Genomic DNA, 18238 nt, shown 5'->3' with positions numbered 1-18238 from the left:
ATAAAATGAGAGCACATGTTTTGGATCCCGATGGTGGAGCCTCTCTTCCTCTCTGGAAGGGTGCGGAGGCAGACAGAAAGTGGGGAAGGTGATAGTTTGTCCGATGTGGAGGGCAGTGACAACCTTTGGCAAGAAGGAAGGACGAGTGCGAAGCACAACCTTGTCCGGATGGACCAACAGAAAAGGAGGCTTACAGGAAAGAGCCTGGAGCTCACTCACGCATCTAGCGGAGGTGGTGGCAACCAGGAAAGCAGTCTTCATAGTTAATAAACCTAGAGGGCAGTTGTGAAGCGGCTCAAAGGGAGCACACATCAAATAGGTAAGAACCAGATTTAAGTCCCACTACTGCATAACAAATGGAATAGGAGGGAAAATATGAGTAATGTCTTTGAGAAACCTATTCAAAACAAAAGACTTGAGAAGAGAGGGCTGATCAGGGAGCCTAAGAAAGGCCGAAATTGCAGTAAGATAGCCCTTAATAGTGCCCAGAGCAGAGCCCTGCTGGGCCAGAGAAAGAAGAAACAAAAGGACTTCTGAAAGAGGGGCAGAAAGGGGATCCACAGGTTTTGCTGTGCACCATGCCACAAATTTGTTCCACCTGCAGGCGTATACAGATTTAGAGGCGGGACGCCTTAGCTACCAGAATGTTATCTCACACTTCAGGAGGCAAGTCAAAAGGAATAAACTGTCACCACGTGGGCATGTAGGTGGAGGCTGGACAGGTTCCGGTGGAGGACCGTCCCCTGCTGTTGCGACAGAAGATCCTCCAGAAGAGGCAGTCGGATCAGGGGATCCATGCTCATACTGAGTAGCTCAGTATACCTAACTCTTCGAACCCAGTCCGGGGCCACAAGGATGACTTGTGCCCGGTCGCGTCTGATCTTCTTCAGAACTCTGGGCAGAAGTGGTATAGGCAGAAAGGCGTACAACAGACCGCAACCCCACTTGCAAAGAAAAGCGTTGCCTAGCAAGTGCCGCCTTGGAAATTCCAACGCGCAGAAGTGATGACATTGCACATTCTCTTCTGTGGCGAATAGACCTAACCAAGGCTCTCCCCACTGTTGAAAGAGACCTTACGCCACCTCAGAGTAAAGACGCCATTCGTGATCCATCATGCACCTGAGGCTGAGTTCGCCCGTCTTGGCGTTCAAAGAACCTGCCAAGTGTTGAACCGTCAAGGAAATGCCTTGACATTCCAGTCACGTCCAGAGACGCAGAGCCTCTTGACAATTTCCACGACCCCACCAAGCCTTGCTTGATGCAGTACCACATGGCTGTGGTGTTGTCTGTGAGCACCTGCACTACCTTCCCCGTGACAGAGGGAAGGAATGCCTTCAGTGCAAGTAGGATCGCCCAGAGCTCCAGAAGGTTGATATGGAGCCTGGACTCCGCCGGACACCAGAGCCCTCTGATCTCCGACACTCCCATGAAGGGACGCATCCGTCACCACTGTGTACTCCATTTGGGAAAGGGAGAGTGATCTGCCGCTGACCCAACGTTGGTTCGTGAGCAACCACTGCAACTGTTGCGCAGCGCCCTCTGAGATCTGGATGTACTTGGAGAGGTACCCTTGATGCTGCGCCCACTGGAACTTCAGGTCCCACTGCAGAGCCTGCATATGCAATCTGGCATGTTTGGTCAGCAGGATGGAGGAGGATAGGAGGCCCAGCAGCCTGAAAGATCGGAATCATAGCCCGAATGTCCTGTCCTCGCTGTTTGGGAGGATAAACCCAAAATTAGGCCGTGTCCAGAACCGCTCCGATGAAAAGGAGCTTCTGAGAGGTGCGACTGCGGCATGTTTATGGAGAATCCCAGCAAATGCAGGAGGTCAGCCGTAGTCTGGAGGTGGGAGACAACTGCCTGGGGCGAGCCCGCCTTCAACAGCCAGTCATCGAGATAGGGGAAGACTGAAACCCCGGATCTGCGCAGATGAGCTGCGATCGCCGCCATCACTTTCATGAACAGCCAAGGGGCGCTGGTAAGGTCAAAAGGGAGCACAGTGAATTGAAATTGCTCGTGGCCTACCGTGAACAGCAGGTAAGGCCGGTGGGATGGCAGGACGGGGATATGAAAATATGCGTCCTGCGAGTCCAACGCTACCATCCAGTCTTTCGGGTCTAGGGCAGACAAGACCTGAGCAAGTGTGAGCATCTTGAACTTCTCCTTCTGCAGGAAGCGCTTCACGTTCCAAAGGTCTAAGACAGGACGCAGGCCCTTGTCCTTCTGTGGCACCAGGAAGTAGTGATAGTAGCAACCACTACCTACTTCTGGCGTCTTGGCCAAGAGGGCCCCAACTTCCTGCAGGAGAAGCACCAAGTGATCCCGCAACATGCAGTGGTACTGAGGTGGCATGGCTGGAGGGGTAGTCTCGAAGGGGAGGGAGTAGCCCCGTTGGACTATATGCAGAACCCACCTGTCCGAAGTGATGGTGCGCTAGTGGGGGAGGTGATGGCGAATCCTTCCACCCACTGCCGTTTGGTGGGCCTGAAACACCGGACTAGGAATGTTTGGAGGCAGTGGCTGCAGGGGAGGTGGCGAACTGACCTGCCTGCTGGCCCCGTGGCCCACCTCTGAGGGTCCCACATTCGCGGTTGCGTTGAGTCTGTTGCTGCACTGGTCTGTGGCTCTGAAACAAAGGTCTTTGGGCGCCCCTTCCTTGGCCAATAAATGAGCGAATAGCAGAAGCGGAAGGAGTGCGCGAGGCCGAAAGGCCATAGGACTTAAAACGCTCTAACGCGCAGACTGCCTTGTCACCAAAAAGGAGTGTGCCATCAAAGGGCATGTCCACCAGAGTGTTCTGACAACCCCGGAAAAGCCAGTCGTCCTCAGCTAGGCGTGGTGGCGTAGCGCCACTGTGGTGGAAATCACCCTGCCCAGCGAGTCGGCGGTGTCAAGGCCACAACGAATCGTGAACTTTGCTGCATCTCTCCCTTCAGCAATAGCTTGGGAGAGCACTATCCGGGCCTCCTCCGGACACTGAGGCAGCACTTGCGCAACCGTGTCCCACACAGAATAGGAATAACGGCCCAAGAGACATGCAGTGTTCACAGAACGCAGGCCCGATCTGACGGAAGTAAAAATGTTCTTCCCAAAATGTTCCAGTTTCTTGGACTCCCTGTTCGGAGGTGCGCAAGGGAATGCGCTTGGGCACGCAGAGGCTTGAACAACCAAGCTCACAGTGGTTGGGTGTTGGGAGAGGAAAATGGGGTCGCCCAAGGCCGGGCGATGGCGTCTGGCCACGTTCTTATCCGCAGGAGCCCCCGAGTTGGACCTGGACCAGGTGCCCAAAAGAACGTCCGAATGTGCGTCATTAAAGGGCAACAGCGGCTCTGTAGAGGAAGACGTTGGCCCGAGCACTTCTGTCAGGAGGGTAGTCTTGACGGCCACAGTAGGGAGCTCAATGTGGAGAGCCTTGGCTGTCCTACGCAACACCACAGAATACGTACCACCCTCCCCCATAGCCACGGTAGGAGGAGACAGTGTGCCAGGTTCTGGAGTAAAATCTAGGTCACCTACATCCTCCAAATCCTCTTCCCAGTCCGGGTGCAAATCGCACTGGGCTGCAAGAGGGTGGTCAGACCCCTCCCAGTCCTCCCCGTTCGCCACAACCTGGCGGGCAGGCAGAAAAGAATGAGTTGGATGGAGAAAGGGATAGAAATTCCCTATCAGCGTCTATCGACGCCAGTCCGGCACCGTCTCCACATCGGGGTGGAAGCTGGGTACGGCATTGATGGCATACCAAGCCAACCGATATCAGCTGGGATCCATGCATGGACCCATGGGGGTCTCTCGGCATCGAGACAGGAGTAGTCATCGACGCCGGGCCGGAGCCGATGACGCCGAAGAGCGAGGACCCTCATTCGGGCCCGAAGGCATGCAGAAGGGGCCAGACGGCCCAAATACTCGTGGCATGGCTGACAGGAAGTCCTGCAGCTGGGCCGGAGTCGCAGATGGATTCGGAAAGGGCGGGTAGGCCATCGGCAACTGCATAGGCTCCGCCGGAGCCGCAGGGGCGGCGCCACCCGCACCCTCAGCCGTGTTGCGCAACAGGCTAGAGGAAGGCGAAGAGCGACGGCGCTTCTTCGACTTCTTGTCCTTCGCCTTACCTGACTCAGAGTGTGAAGACTTTGTAGAACGATGGTGATGGCGGCTCCGCGACCGGTCCCTCGACCTCCCACGGGACCGGGACCTTGAACGGCGCCGACTCCCAGGCCTCTAGCAACTTTCGGGACCGCTTTCAGAGCCAGGGCCCGGCATTCTGGGCATGACTCGGAGTCGTGGTCATGCCCCAGGCAGTAGAGACACTCACAGTATGGGTCCGTCACCGACATCATGCGGGGACAAACAGCGCAAGATTCAAAGAACAGAGACAAAAGTCCAAAAAGCCCAGTCAAAAATTGACTGGGGGGGGTACTGCTCTCTCCGGATCTGCGCTTGCTGGCGCATAAAAAAGAACGGACGTCAGCGAGCGCGGGCGAGTCCAAGTAGCTCCAGCGACGTCATCTCCGTGACTATGACGCCAGCGATGTACTAGGAGCCGCAGGGGTACTGCGGACCAAAACTTTCCAGTCCAGTCTGACGCCTGGGGGGTATCCTAAGGTAATGAATCTATCTCTAACTTGTTTCTTTCAGATTTTTACATTCTGTGTTTGAAAACACCACTTATAGAAAGTATGTATTTTCTTGCTCAGTCAGCCCGTGTGACTCTGCTGGAATGTGGATTGCTTGTCTTGGTTTTGGACTACAGAAGGCTAGGAAGCAAAAGTGGCTCTAGATTATCTAGGTAGGAAAGGGCTGAATAGACCTGGGCTGCGATGGGGGGGGAGGGGGTTGGGGGGGGTGAAGCCAAGAAGAAGAGCTGGAGAATCTGTAAGGAGGAACAACCGCTTTGCGGAGTGCTTTGCTGGGCTAACCTGCCGTGGCTGCTTCTGTCTTGGGCAGTAAAAAGCCTGGACTGGACATTTTGCAACCTAATTTGTGAGTCTCTCCAAGGGCTTGAGGTAGAACTTGCCCTCTGTTCACAAGTCTCAGGAACCGCAAAGACTTCAAGCTCTTCTGCCCGCAGCACTGGGGACTATGTGTTTTGTGCTGCCATAGAGGAAAAGTAACTCAATGACGTCTACCCATGGTTCATGGGCATCGCTCATAAAGTTACACCACAAACCGCCCTCATCCCGCACCGCAGCCCTGGCCTACCGCCGCCGCCATCGACTCCTGTTCGTCAGCAGACTACAGCGATTCAGCAACTATGATGAACCGGACCTGCCAGCACTGTGATGAGCACCGCGTTGACCTCGGACCACAACCCTGGTCTCACTTACATCCGCCACCGCCACCGAGCAGCTGCTCGCACCGCAACCTGAGGGCACCACACACCGCACTACGCACCGCAGCACCCGATGGCTACCGACGCCAGCGCTCCTGTTCCCAACAGAAAGGAGCCCGACCTGCAACGCAAGTGACTTCAAGGGCCTCGGCGCCCTGCATCTCTAACAGGTACTGTTTGCGGGTCTTCCCAACATCGTAGTTGCTCTGCAAAGCCGCAACATGCCTGAACTCTTTGAATTGGTTTGCTCAAGTCTCTTTTTAAAGCGTATTTTGATAACTGTAGATTTTTAAGTACTGTATTGTGGATTCTTATCGTGTTTCGTCTTGAATATAAAAATATTGGCTTTTTTTTTAAACTGGTGTAGGGCCCTTTTGTAGTGCTTACACTGTATTACTGTTGGTTAGGTGCAAATGCTTTACACACTGCCTCGAAAATAAGCCAGGCTGCTTGTGCCAATCTACCAAGGGGGTGAGCAGGGGCTATTTTAAGAGTGTAACTCCCTTATCCTGATTAGGAAGAAGGGTCCCTACTTGGACAAATGTGCAAGCCCCTGCCAACTAGAGACTCCGATTTCTAACAATACTTGTTATATGTCGGGAGATGACAGCCTGGGAGGAGTCTGCATTCAAAAGTCAGTTAGGGAAGACTGGCACCACTGATCTGCGCAGATGAACTGCGGCCACCGCCATCACCTTGGAGAACACCCAAGGGGCACTAAACACCAAAGGGCAGCACAAAAATCTGAAAGTGCTTGTGGCCTACTGTGAACCGCAGGTTACGCCGGTGAGCCAGCAGGACGGGAATGTGAAAATAGGGGTCCAGCAACTCCATCGCCACCATCCAGTTTCCAGGGTCTAGGGCAGACAAGACCTGAGCCAGAGTGAGCATCTTGATCTACTACTTTTTGAGGAAGTAACTGAGGGCAGGCAGATTTAGGATAGGATAAAGGCCCTTGTCATTTTTGGAACCAGAAAGTAGCGGGAGTAGCAACCACAGCCTACTTCTGCCATAGAAACCTTCTGAAGGGCTCCCTTGGCCAAGAGACACCAGACTTCCTTCTGAAACAAGTTCAGGTGGTCCTCCATCAGCCGTTCCTAAGTTGGAAGCAGGCGGGGAGGTTTAGTCTCCAAGGTGAGAGTAGCCCCTTTAGACTATCTGAAGAACCCACCTGTCCAACGTGAATTTCTGCCATTGGTGAATTAGATGGCTGATCCTGCAGGTGTAGAGGTATGGACTGACCTGATCTCTGGCCATCCCACCCACCGGGTTGAAAAGAGCCGCGTTCACGGCCATGCAGAGGTTCTAAACTTGGCTGTCATACAGCTGGCACGGCTAAAAACCACTTTCGTTGCCGTGAAAGGTAGACCGGGTAGGTAGGATACTTCTGCAGGGTTACCCCCACTTTTTGCCGGGTGCTAAGCTGTATTTTGACTAGTCTGACTGGGATACTGCTAATCAGGACCCCAGTCTATCTGCTTTCTCCCTAAACTGTGGCGTTAAGTACTTGGGTACATTCCAGATTGGATACTGGGGTACCATTATAAGTCCCTAGTATATGGTACTAAGGTGCCCAGGGCATAGGTACCCAAGAAGTCTCCCATGGGATGAAGCATGTATTATTCCACCCACGAGAGACCATTTAAAATCAAACTACAGGTCTGCCATTGCAGCCTGTGTAATTTGGTGCTAGCACCACTTACTAAAGATATAAGTTTCCTGTATCTCTGGAATAAAAACCAATAAGTCACACCTATAGCAGGCCTTTGCTATTCCTGAAGGCAGGGTGACTGGTTTTAAGTGAGAGGGTGCCCCTACATGAGCAGTGCACCCCTGCAGCCAATGGAGTCCATTTTCCCGAGTTGTCAGTGAAGCGGCCATATACCATATAGAGAGGAACCGTGTAATTATGCACTGACCATCTCAAAAAAGGTTGCAATCAAAAATTTTACAAAAAAAAAAAAAAAGGTTGCAATGAATCCTATCATGTTTGGTATCAAACATGATGGAATCATACCCGCACATCGTAAACGGTGTAGCAGGTATGATTCCAAGCACCTCCGTTAGGCTCTCAGTGTTCTTGGTGCCAACCTTCTAGACACGGACAGCACAAAATGGTTGCTGCCGACCAGAGACACATTTCTGCCCTCCTGCTACTGAGCCAAGCTCGAGCAGAGGAAGGTGAAACCATAGGCATCCTGTCATAGGGAGGTGTGGGCACCTCCCAGATACGATTTAGTGTATTGGACCAGGTGGGTGCACTGGTCAGTGCCAGAAAGTCTGCATGAGAGGCACACCGAAGCCTAACTCTCATCGCCAGCATTCCGCCCGGCCGCTGGCCACGCCCCCTTTTCGGAGGCCACGCCACAGATTACCAAGGGACGCTGATTGCTAGCGCCGCCATTACTATTGTACAAACTCCTGAGGCGGAAGCCGGGAGTCTCTCTGCTCTTTTTTAAAACTTGATTGTCATTTGTAATATATTGCTTTTAAACAAACTTACTTCTACCAGCTGTCCGGTTTCCACAGCGGATTTAGCGCTGTTTGGTACCGAAGCCTAACTCTCATCGCCAGCATTCCGCCCAGCCGCTGGCCACGCCCCCTTTTCGGAGGCCACACCCATCTATCCATAAATTATGTGCCACTTTCGGACGCGCAGCGGACGAGTGCAGCGGGCACGACGATTGCGTGCCGAAGGCAAGCCCGTCTGCGCCTGTCCGCGTCCGAACGGGGCCAGGGGCCAGCCACTCTGCCCTTTTCACACAATATTCCTCTGCACAGCTACTTAACCTTCAAGGTTCGTGGCCTCTGGATGATATTGTAACAGCACGAATTAATAGATTGGGATTGACCCCTTCATTCGTTCCCCCCCACTACCCCTCCCTATCTTCTTCATCTACTAACCGTCCCTGCTCTACATCGCCAGCCCGCCCTTCTATCACCACTTTATCTGCTTTTTACCTTAACACCAGGTCAGCTGTCAAGTATTATCATGAACTTTTCACCTTATTGGACCTGCACAAACCAGACCTCCTTCTTCTTACGGAGACTTGGTTTTGTGACAGTTCCCTTCCCCCCTTATTAGCCATGCTTCCTGCATCATTATGTTCTTCGCGCCGATCGTCCCCCCCGGCAAACCGGGCGGTGGCGTTGCCCTGATTGCCCGTAGAGAAATCGTCTTTCAACCTCTAGTTTTCTCCCCTATTGGCTCATCAGATTTTTTAGTTGCCCGCACACTCTCCCTCAGTACTCCGCTCACTTGTGTGCTGATGTACCGTCCTCCCTCTTCTCCTCAACTCTTCCTGCCGAGCTTCCAAGACTTGGTGGCAACCCTAGTTGTAAATAACTCAGCCATTTTGGTTTTAGGAGACTTCAACTTTTGTCCTTCAGATCCAGCCGAATGTTCAACATCGAAAGAATTCTCAGAGTCTCTCCGCTTTCTTAATTTTTCCCCAGCTGTGCATTCCCCAACCCACTGCCAGGGCCACATCCTAGACCAGATTTGGTCCCTCAACTGCCCGGTGTAGTCTTTGACCATTTCCCCTTGCACCTGGTCTGATCATTTTCTCATCTTCTGTTCGTTACCCCTCAGTCCAGCCCGCAAGTCCTCCCTCCCAAAAAACATTTGGGCGCGCTCCTGGAACCATGTAGATGTGGCCTTCCTGTCTGCTACACTTTCCGCCTCCTGCCCGGACCTTCACGGGCTGTCATCTCTCGAACAAGCTGATTCCATCAATTCATGGCTTTGCTCAGGCTGCGACTCAGTCGCTCCCTTAAGACGTGCATCATCCAGATGCACCAACTACGCAAATCGCTGGTTCAATCAGGAACTTAAAATTCAAAAACGTAACGTCCGCCGGGTAGAACGCTCTTGGAGGCGGGGCTACTGTCCAATACTTAGAAATCAGTATATGACTCTCTTGGCCCAGTACAAAAAATCCATCCTGGTGACCAAGAACGCCTACTTTTCCTCTAAAATTCTAGCTGCCGAAAATCAGTCCAGAGAAATTTTCACTATTGTGCACGACCTTGCATACTCCGATAGGGCCACCCTCAAACCCTCCCAGCATCTTTGTGGCTCCCTCAATTCTTTTTTCCTTGATAACATTTCTACCATTAAAGCAAATATCCCCCCTCCTTCCCCTTCCTTTGTCAACCCCCTATGTCCCCGCAACACAGCATGCCTCGACTTCATCCCCCTCCTTACAGAACAATCCTTTCTTTCTCTTCTACCACTGGTCAAGTCCGGTTCCCCTCTAGATCCCTGCCCTGCATATATTCTGAAACAGATTTACTCTGCTTGTACCTCGCCCCCCCTCACCCTTCTTAATAGTTCACTATCACAGGGCATCGTCATCCCACCTCTTAAATCGGCCGTCATCATACCCATCTTAAAAAAAAAACGGAGCGGACCCCTCAGTGCTGGTCAACTATCGCCCCATCTCACTCCTGCCCTTTTTGGCGAAGGTTCTGGAGTGTCATGTAACCAGAACGCTCAGCACCTTCGTGGAGGAGAATGGGGTATTAGCCCCCCGGCAGGCTGGGTTCCGTCCCTCACACTCCACGGTGTCCGTTGTATTATCGGACCTTGACAACCTCAGAGAGGGTATGGACACTAACCATCCCCAGGCCCTGGTCCTCCTCGATCTCTCCGCCGCTTTTGACATGGTAGATCACTCCATCTTATTGTCCCGTGTCAGAGCGGCGGGAATCGGAGGATCGGCCTTGGTCTGGCTGTCCTCCTTTCTGGGTGACCGCACCCAAGCAGTGCGCTTGGGTGATTTTTCAGCGGACTTCCAGCCGGTTAAATGTGGGGTCCGCCAGGGCTCATCCCTTTCCCCCTTGTTATTCAACCTGTATATTGCTACTCTTATTTTTGCCCTCCAACAGCTGGAGGTCTCCGTCTACAATTACGCGGATGACCTCCAGCTTATTTTTTCCCTATCCTCCTCCCCAGAGTCTATCTTTAATTTTCAGTCGGTCATGACTTTCATCCGGGACTGGATGAATCACAACCACCTGAAGCTCAACCCCGACAAAACGGAGTTGGTGCTGACAGGTGGTTGCTCCAGTCCCTGGTCCTCTTCTTTTTGGCCCCCCTCGTTGGGTTCTCCCCCAACTCCTTCCCCCTCTGTAAAAACTCTTGGTTTCAAACTGGATCACCAACTTTCACTTCACTCCCAAGTTAGCACTGTGGTGTCCTCTTCTTTCCTTTCCCTTCGCACTATTCGTAAAGTCTCTTGGTTCTTCTCTTTCCCGGCCCTAAAACTTATAGTCCTGGCAATGGTGCTCTCCCGCCTGGATTACGGCAATGCCCTTTATTGTGGTATGCCCGCGTACAGCGTGCGACGCCTCCAGCTAGTCCAGAACCAGGCGGCCCGCATGGTCTTCAATTTATCCAAGTCACATCACGTCACTCCCCTCCTCAAGACCTTACACTGGCTCCCCATTTGTGAACGAGCCCAGTTTAAACTAGGATGCATCATCTTCAACGCCCGGTCCGGCTCAGCCCCTGCCTTTATCATTTCTGAAATTCATTCTTATGTTCCTCCCAGGGAGCTGCGTTCTTCCACCCAACAATTGCTCGCAGTCCCCTGTTTCAAACGTAAAAAGTGGGGAGGCTCCAAATTTTCCACACTCGCCCCTGCCTTTTGGAACTCCCTTCCGGTTCATCTGAGATCCTGTCCCCAGTATACACTCTTTCGTAAGGCACTGAAAACTTTTCTTTTCACACAAGCCTTCTCCCCTTAAACCCCCCTCTCATGCTCTTGTTTTCTGATTCCTCCGGGGTTCAGTACTGTACAGCGCCATGAAACCGCTAGGTGTACGTGCGCTTAAGAAATATTTTAAACTCAAACTCTAAACTCAAACTTGGTGCCCCTGTGCATACTCCAGCTCTGGGAGCCATTGGCTCTTGCTCTGGTGCGAAACTGGACAAAGGACATGGGAGTAACGTCCCCCATGTCCAGACCCTCCCCTGGGAATGTCCCATGAATTTTCCCAACCCTGTCCCTAGGGTACTTAAGGGCTTACCAGCTTACCGTGGTGTAGGTCCCTAGATTTCTTGAGGGATAAGATTCAGATCAGACACCACTGCACTTCTACCATCTGGGCACTCTGGACTTCTTTTGGGCCTGACTTAGTCTCCCTTCCAGTCTGCTGCATCGTCTGTGCATCATACAGGAACCTTCCAAGTCCTCTGAGGCATCAAACACACCTGAAGAAATCTCCCTTCGAGTGAAGGAGTCACCCCCCTGCATTTGCAGGCACCGTAACTAAGTCGACCGGTCTGCAGATCTTGAGCTCCTAAAGATTCAGTCAGCTCTGCAACACAGGTGGTGATTTTCTCAGCTCCCGCGCCTGCCCAGCCCTCTCACCAAGTTTGAGGCCTGTATCTCTTGTTGGGGCTGCAATATCCAAACCCCTGTGCACCGCATCCAACTTGCAATTGCAAAGGTTTGTTGGCTTCCTTGCATGAAGATCTTCATGCAGCCCCAACCTTGAGCACCTCCAATGACCAGAATCTTCAGCCACACCATAATCATGTGCATCGTAGCCTACGTCTTTTGGTGAGCTGCTTGAGGTCCTCTCGCGACTCCTGTGCCTCCGGCCTGTTGGTCCACTTGAGGGTCACACTTGTTTCTTTTGGGCTCCCCTGATAGCTTGGGTCTGCCCTGACTCCCCTGCTGTTAGCGAGTCCCCTTGACCTTGCTGGTCCTGACGTTGCTCCTTCATTGATTCCTGCGTCGGTTGCATTTGCCAAGGCTTGTTGGTGCTCCCAATGGACACCAACTCCTCAGCACTCGACATCCTTCGTGGGACAGCTCGTGCACGGCTCCTTGTCTGCCTCTGCGTCGCCTGGTCCTCACAGCTGAAGAGTCAAGGTCATCGTCATTCATCTTGCAACACCCGACATCGGAGGACATTTGTCTTCCAAGTGTCCTGGTCACTCCTGCATGACAGACTATGACCCCTCTGCTTGCAGGTACCTCTCATCAAGAATCCATCCTCGGATTCCACCGACCACTTTCTCCTTCCAAAGTGGCACTTTCCTGAAGTCCTCCATTGGGTTCGACTGTGGTTTCCGACACCATTTCACATGTATGCACCAGACTTTCCTGGTGTAGATAACGTGGGTACTAGGATATACACGGGTGGGTTGGCTCTCCAACCCCTGCATTCCACTGAGTTTCTTCAAGGTCCGCTGGGAAGGGTCCTGAATCTTCAAAATCTAACAATGACTTTCACATAGAGTTGAACAAAGCACACAGTTGTGTTTCCACACTGCCACGCTCTCCGTGGGGTCCCCATCTACTCACTTTGGGCGGTTACATGGAGTCCCAGCACTTCTATGTCCTCTCGACTCTGTCTTGATCAGAGTTGTGGTTCTTATACCACTTTTTTAGTATATGGTTTGATTCCCCCACGGGCCACTGTGTATTTCATGCTATTTACTGTGTTTCTTTGCTAAAGTATTGTGTGTATTGCATTACCTCTGTGATGGAGATATTGGAACATATTAGAGTATTATATAATACACAAATATTCCTATAAATACTTGGTGTGGTTCTTTTTCACTTAATCTATACTATAAGATTGCATTCTAGTAAAACAAGCTGCTTTACACTCCTTCTGGACTAAGCCTGAAGGCTGCTCTCCACAGCAACCACTTAGAGAACTTTCTAAGGTTGTCTAAGACCTCTTAAATCACCATAAGGGTTGTCAGGACTGGTGCATGGTGCCCACTTACATTGGTGGACATCATATACAAGGCCAGATTCTCACAGGGAACGTGTGGCCATTGAAAAGCCCAAGGACTTGGCCGCAACCAGCGAATCCTTAAAGTGCTCCAGGGTCATGTCTACCTTGTATCCGAAGAGACCGGTGCAATCAAAGGGCATCTCCGTGAGGGAAGCCTGGTCATCCCTAGAAAATCCAGACGTTCTGAGCCAGGCGTGGAATCGAAAACCATTCTCGAGGAAATTGTTCTGCCTAGCGAGTTGGTTGTGTCAAGGAGAAAACAAATGTAAAACTTTGCTGCATCTCTCCTAGCTAGCAGGCCAACATGGCGGACAGAGCTTACTAGTGCTCCGGTGTTGCTGGGAGAGGAAAGATCCTGCAGCCTACGCCGAGGGGCCGTTTCCACCTGAAAATGGTTGTTTTCTGAGGCTCTTAACCCCCGACTGCTCTGCTGAAAACCCCGAAGCTCTGACGACGGGGGTTCCGGAGTTGCGCCGTGGCGGACTACGGGGCCTAGTGTCACGCTGCAGACCGGGGCCTCGAGTGACGGAAGTGCCCGAGGAGCGAGGACTGAGAGGCGACAGTACGCCGGAGCCTCCGAATTCGAAAGCGGACCCCTGCACCTGAGACCCTGACCCCGCGACTGCCGAGGGGTGCGGACGGCACCTTGTGTACCCTGGCGCCGGGAAGAAGGACGGAGGCTGCGGGCGGACCTGCGCTGCGGGCTAGGGCGCCGGAACATAGGCGCTGCGGACCGAACACTCCCGCCGCCGGCAGTGCCTGCCTGCTGGGGAGCCCCCCCGCCTAGCCTGATGCCTGCCCGTGTGGATTGAAGGTGAGGAGCCCCGGGAGAGTGCGGAGAGGACCCCTGAGGCCCTGCGCTGGGCGGGGAGCCGGGGTCTCGAGTATCGTTGCTGCCCTGCTTTCCGGAGAGGGCGGATGAAGACAGGCAGGGACCCCTGGGCTAGGGGCCGGACCCGGCTGAGACGCCCCGGATGCCTGGCTGGGACGCGGCTGAGCTACGATGGTGCAGGGCCTATCCCCACGCGGTGGGCCGAAGACTGGGGCGCCGGAGAAGCCTGCAGCAGCACAGTTAACACCCCCAAAGCGCCACTATTAATGCACTACAGCCCAATCCTCTTGTGTCTGCACTTTGCCCATACATAGCTAGGAGCCCAAGCGGGGCGGCGCCCAGTTGCTCCTACTGCCGATCTTGGACCGCCGCAGTCAGCCTGGTGAGGAGAGAGACATAGTGCCTCAGGGTGGTTGGCGCAGTGGAAGCCCTCGGCGCCCCTATAAGCTGGGTGTGGTGGAAAGCGCCCCCCCCGCGGAATCGCGGAAATCTTCAACAGCTTCCCCAAGGTGGGAGCGCCAGGAGAGGCCAGCGGGGAGACTACTGGGACATAAGACACACACCAGGCGGCTGGTACTCGCCCTGAACCGCACTCCTGCTGCCAACCGGGCACCTGACGTCTACTATGGTGCGCAAAGGCGTGAAGAACACGGAGGGCAAGGAGGGACCGGTCATGGGACCTGCCCAGGATACGGGCCCCGGGGGCTCTGCACTGCTGACATTGACCTCCACCATTTCAGAGAGCCAGCAAGGCGACAAACTAGACCTTATACTTAAATAGATCAGAGACTCTAGGGCTGTGATGGAGACGCAGATGGGCACCCTCACCACTAACCTTTCCTTGCTTAAGGCGGATCATGAGAAATTGGCGGATAAAGTTAAGGATCAAGGTCTGTCGATAACTGAACTTGCCCCGACAGTGGCGGAACACACGGACCCATCCAATTGATCCAACGTCAAGTCAAAACCCTGATGGAACGCGTGGAAGATGCAGAAGGGCGCAATCGACGCAATAACATTCGCGTTATTGGCCTGCCGGAAAGAAGCGAGGGGTCCCGGCCGGCAGAGTTCATGGAACAATGGTTCCGAGATAACGTTGCCTCTGAGGGTCTGTCACCGTTCTTCTGTGTAGAGAGGGCTCATAGAATCCCAACTGGCCAACCAAAACCGGGACAGACACCAAGGCCGCTTATTGTCCGGATCCTAAATTACCGGGACAGAGACATGCTGCTAAATCAGGCCAGAATAAAATCGGTCATACCGTGGGAGAATAAACGAATTTCACTGTACCCGGACACCACTCAAGTGCAAAAACAACGGTCCTCCTACTATGAAGTGAAACAGAGGCTCCAAAAGGCAAAACTACGCTACGCCTTATTGTTCCCTGCACGCCTGAAGGTGATCCATGACAAGAAGACTAACTTTTTTGAAAGCCCCACAGACGTGGAGGAATGGATGGAAGTGATGGACATTGAGGAGCGACTGGACCCGACGCAGGACTTAACAGACAATGGGTCAAAAGAAAGCTCGACTCAAGGGGAGACCAGGAACGGCGCCCGACGCACTCATCCGAAGCAGCGCAAACCGACCGCCCACCAACAAAAGCAGGGACAGGTTGATGCAGTGGCAGCGGTGGGCTCCTTCAGAGACGACCGGGAGACAATTAACACGGACACTGAGGATAGCACAGTACACTCGGACTCGGACAACAGTATGGTCCTATTCCCGACGGTGACACCTAGAGCCGCGGATGACCTAATAGACAATGCCCAAGAGTAATACCTCCTATGAACCAGACCTGAGACTTGAGTACAACACGATATCCTTTTCTGTATGAACTAAGGGGGCGGCGGGGGTGAGGGAGGAGGGGAACTATGCTTGCTCAGAGTATGTATGTGGCCCTTATTTGCTGGCGAACACTGTATGGCCTGACCTTGGATGGGGAGAGAGACTTAGATGCGGGGACCGTGGGATGTGATTCCTGCGCCTCCTGTGCTCCTACGACACAGCTGCAGCTTGCTGGTTATGCCAGTATGGGGCCACCCTTGTTCCCCTCTCCCCTCCCCTGACCCTCTCCTCCCCCCCCCCCCCCCCCCCCCCCCCTCCACGAGACGTGGCTACATATACCGAACAATTCCGAAAGAACTCTCCGGCGGCGCCGTTGTGCCGGCGAATTGACCGAGCATGGCACTATGGACACGGCAAGTGCTTGGCCGACCCCCCACTAGCGTATGCACGGTTACTTGTTTACTGACGTTCCAAAGTTTATGGTTCGGCACAGCAGGGTTTAGAGGCTGCGCCTCCACAGTTGGGGTTTGGGATAGGGAGGGTACTGTCTCCTGGTTGACACGGAAGAATCACTCGCTAGGACATATGGGAACACTCCTTGTGACACCAACACGGTGCTATGGCTGACGTACAAGGAAAGTATAGGCTGGTCACCTGGAATGTGAGAGGGTTGGGGGCAGTGCAGAAGAGACAGAGTGCATGCTTTCTTGCTACGGCAAAAGGCACATATAGTGTTCCTACAGGAGTCACACATGACACACTCCGAGGCACTCCTACTACGGAAGAAATGGAGGGGTACTGTATTCTCTACAACATACTCTGCCTTCTCCAGAGGGGCCACGATATGGGAGCGCCATGGTACTCCATTTGTGGAACTGGAAAGACGGACTGACGAACAGGGGCGCTATGTATTGGTGAGGGGCACCTTAGACGGGGAGGTGGTAGTGTTGGGCAGCATCTATGCCCCGAATTTTGACCAAGATAGGTTCCTTGCTGCAGTGGGCCGGGCGTTAGCGGACTGGGTGGACGTCCCCTGGATCTTGGGAGGTGACTGGAACATGATCTTAGATGTGACCCTTGACAGATCACAGCCCCCCCCCCCTCTAGGCGGCGGGAATACATAAACTGTCAGAATCGTTTGGGACGTGGCTCCAGGGTTGGAGGTTGGCGGACATCTGGTGCACACTGCACCCGACACACACAGAATACTCATGCTACTCCCATGTACACAATCTACATACCAGATTAGATAGGTTTGTGTGCTCTAACTCTGTAGCGACTAGATGCGCCACATCGGATTACCTTGCTAAAACGTTCTCAGACCACCGACCACTGGCGATTGACCTACACTGGGGTAGGGTACCCTCACCAGTTCCTACCTGGAGGCTTAACCCCGCGCTGCTCGAGGATGGCCCGTTTCCATCACATATAGCCGACGCCTTAACTGATTACTTCAATACAAACTGGGATTCTGCATCCTCGAACCTAGTGGTGTGGGATGCAATGAAAGCTGTAATACGGGGGGCTGCTATAGGCCGCCAGGTGGGAGCCAGACAGGAGATCCATGGTAAACTATGCGAGGTGGAACAGCGCTTGCGCGACCTAGAAAATGCGGTGGGGCAGGACCCTGGCCGAACAGCTGAGCTACAGCAGTGTAATATCGACCACGCAGAATTGCTAGAAACCCTGAGAGTGATGGACTATGGGGCCTATCTGAAACGACAACAAGCGGAGGTGGACAGATCCGGTGCTCTGCTTGCCCGGCTGGTCCGGGATGCCCCTGAGTGCCCTACAATAACGTCTATCAGGAACGCAGCGGGAGAACAGGTGCACACTCAAATGGGGATTAACACTGTATTTAAGACTCACCTGGAGAACCTCTATGCCCCCCCCCTCTGTAGAGGTCAGGGAGGACATGACGGAATTCCTAGGAGAACTAACGCTCCCAGTGCTGACCCCGGGAATCCAGGCGGCTATAGCCGGGCCTATAACACAACATGAAATAAAGATAGCAATCCATACACTTAACCGGGGCAAGACCCTGGGCATGGATGGCCTGCCAGGGGAATTTTATCAAACATATGCTGATGTGCTGGCCCCCGTCCCGGAGAAAATATACAACACCGCTTACGAGGTTGGCCATCTCCCGACTACCACCATGCAAGCCTTGGTGATTTCGATCCCGAAACCCGGTAGGGACGCTCAAGATGTGGGTAACTACAGGCCCCTATCCATGCTCTCCACGGAGTAGAAGATCCTTAGTAAGGCTATTGCCATGCGGATCCAACACCACCTCCCTGGCCTGATCCATACTGATCAATGTGGCTTCCTCCCAGAGAGGAGTACCTCCCAGAATTCGAGGCGACTCCACGCCCTCATGACAACTACACCTCACAACTTACCACACGCTGGCTGCATAGCCCTAGACCTCCGTCAGGCTTTTGATTCCCTGACATGGAACTTCATGTTCGAAGTCCTGCATCGCTTTGGTTTCCCGGAGGCTCTCATAAAATGGATCCGCTTATTGTACA

General features: G+C 53.3%; 1 protein-coding gene across 2 annotated transcripts in view; it reads right to left on the bottom strand.

The window, feature by feature from the left end:
- PDS5A (PDS5 cohesin associated factor A) overlaps positions 1–18238 on the bottom strand; it is a 1517933-nt gene that overhangs the window by 857599 nt on the left and 642096 nt on the right. The window lies entirely within an intron of this gene.

This window comes from Lissotriton vulgaris, chromosome 3_2, assembly GCF_964263255.1.
Source record: "Lissotriton vulgaris chromosome 3_2, aLisVul1.2, whole genome shotgun sequence".
Taxonomy (NCBI): Eukaryota; Metazoa; Chordata; class Amphibia; order Caudata; family Salamandridae; genus Lissotriton; species Lissotriton vulgaris.
This window is presented reverse-complemented; position numbering and strand designations above follow the sequence as displayed.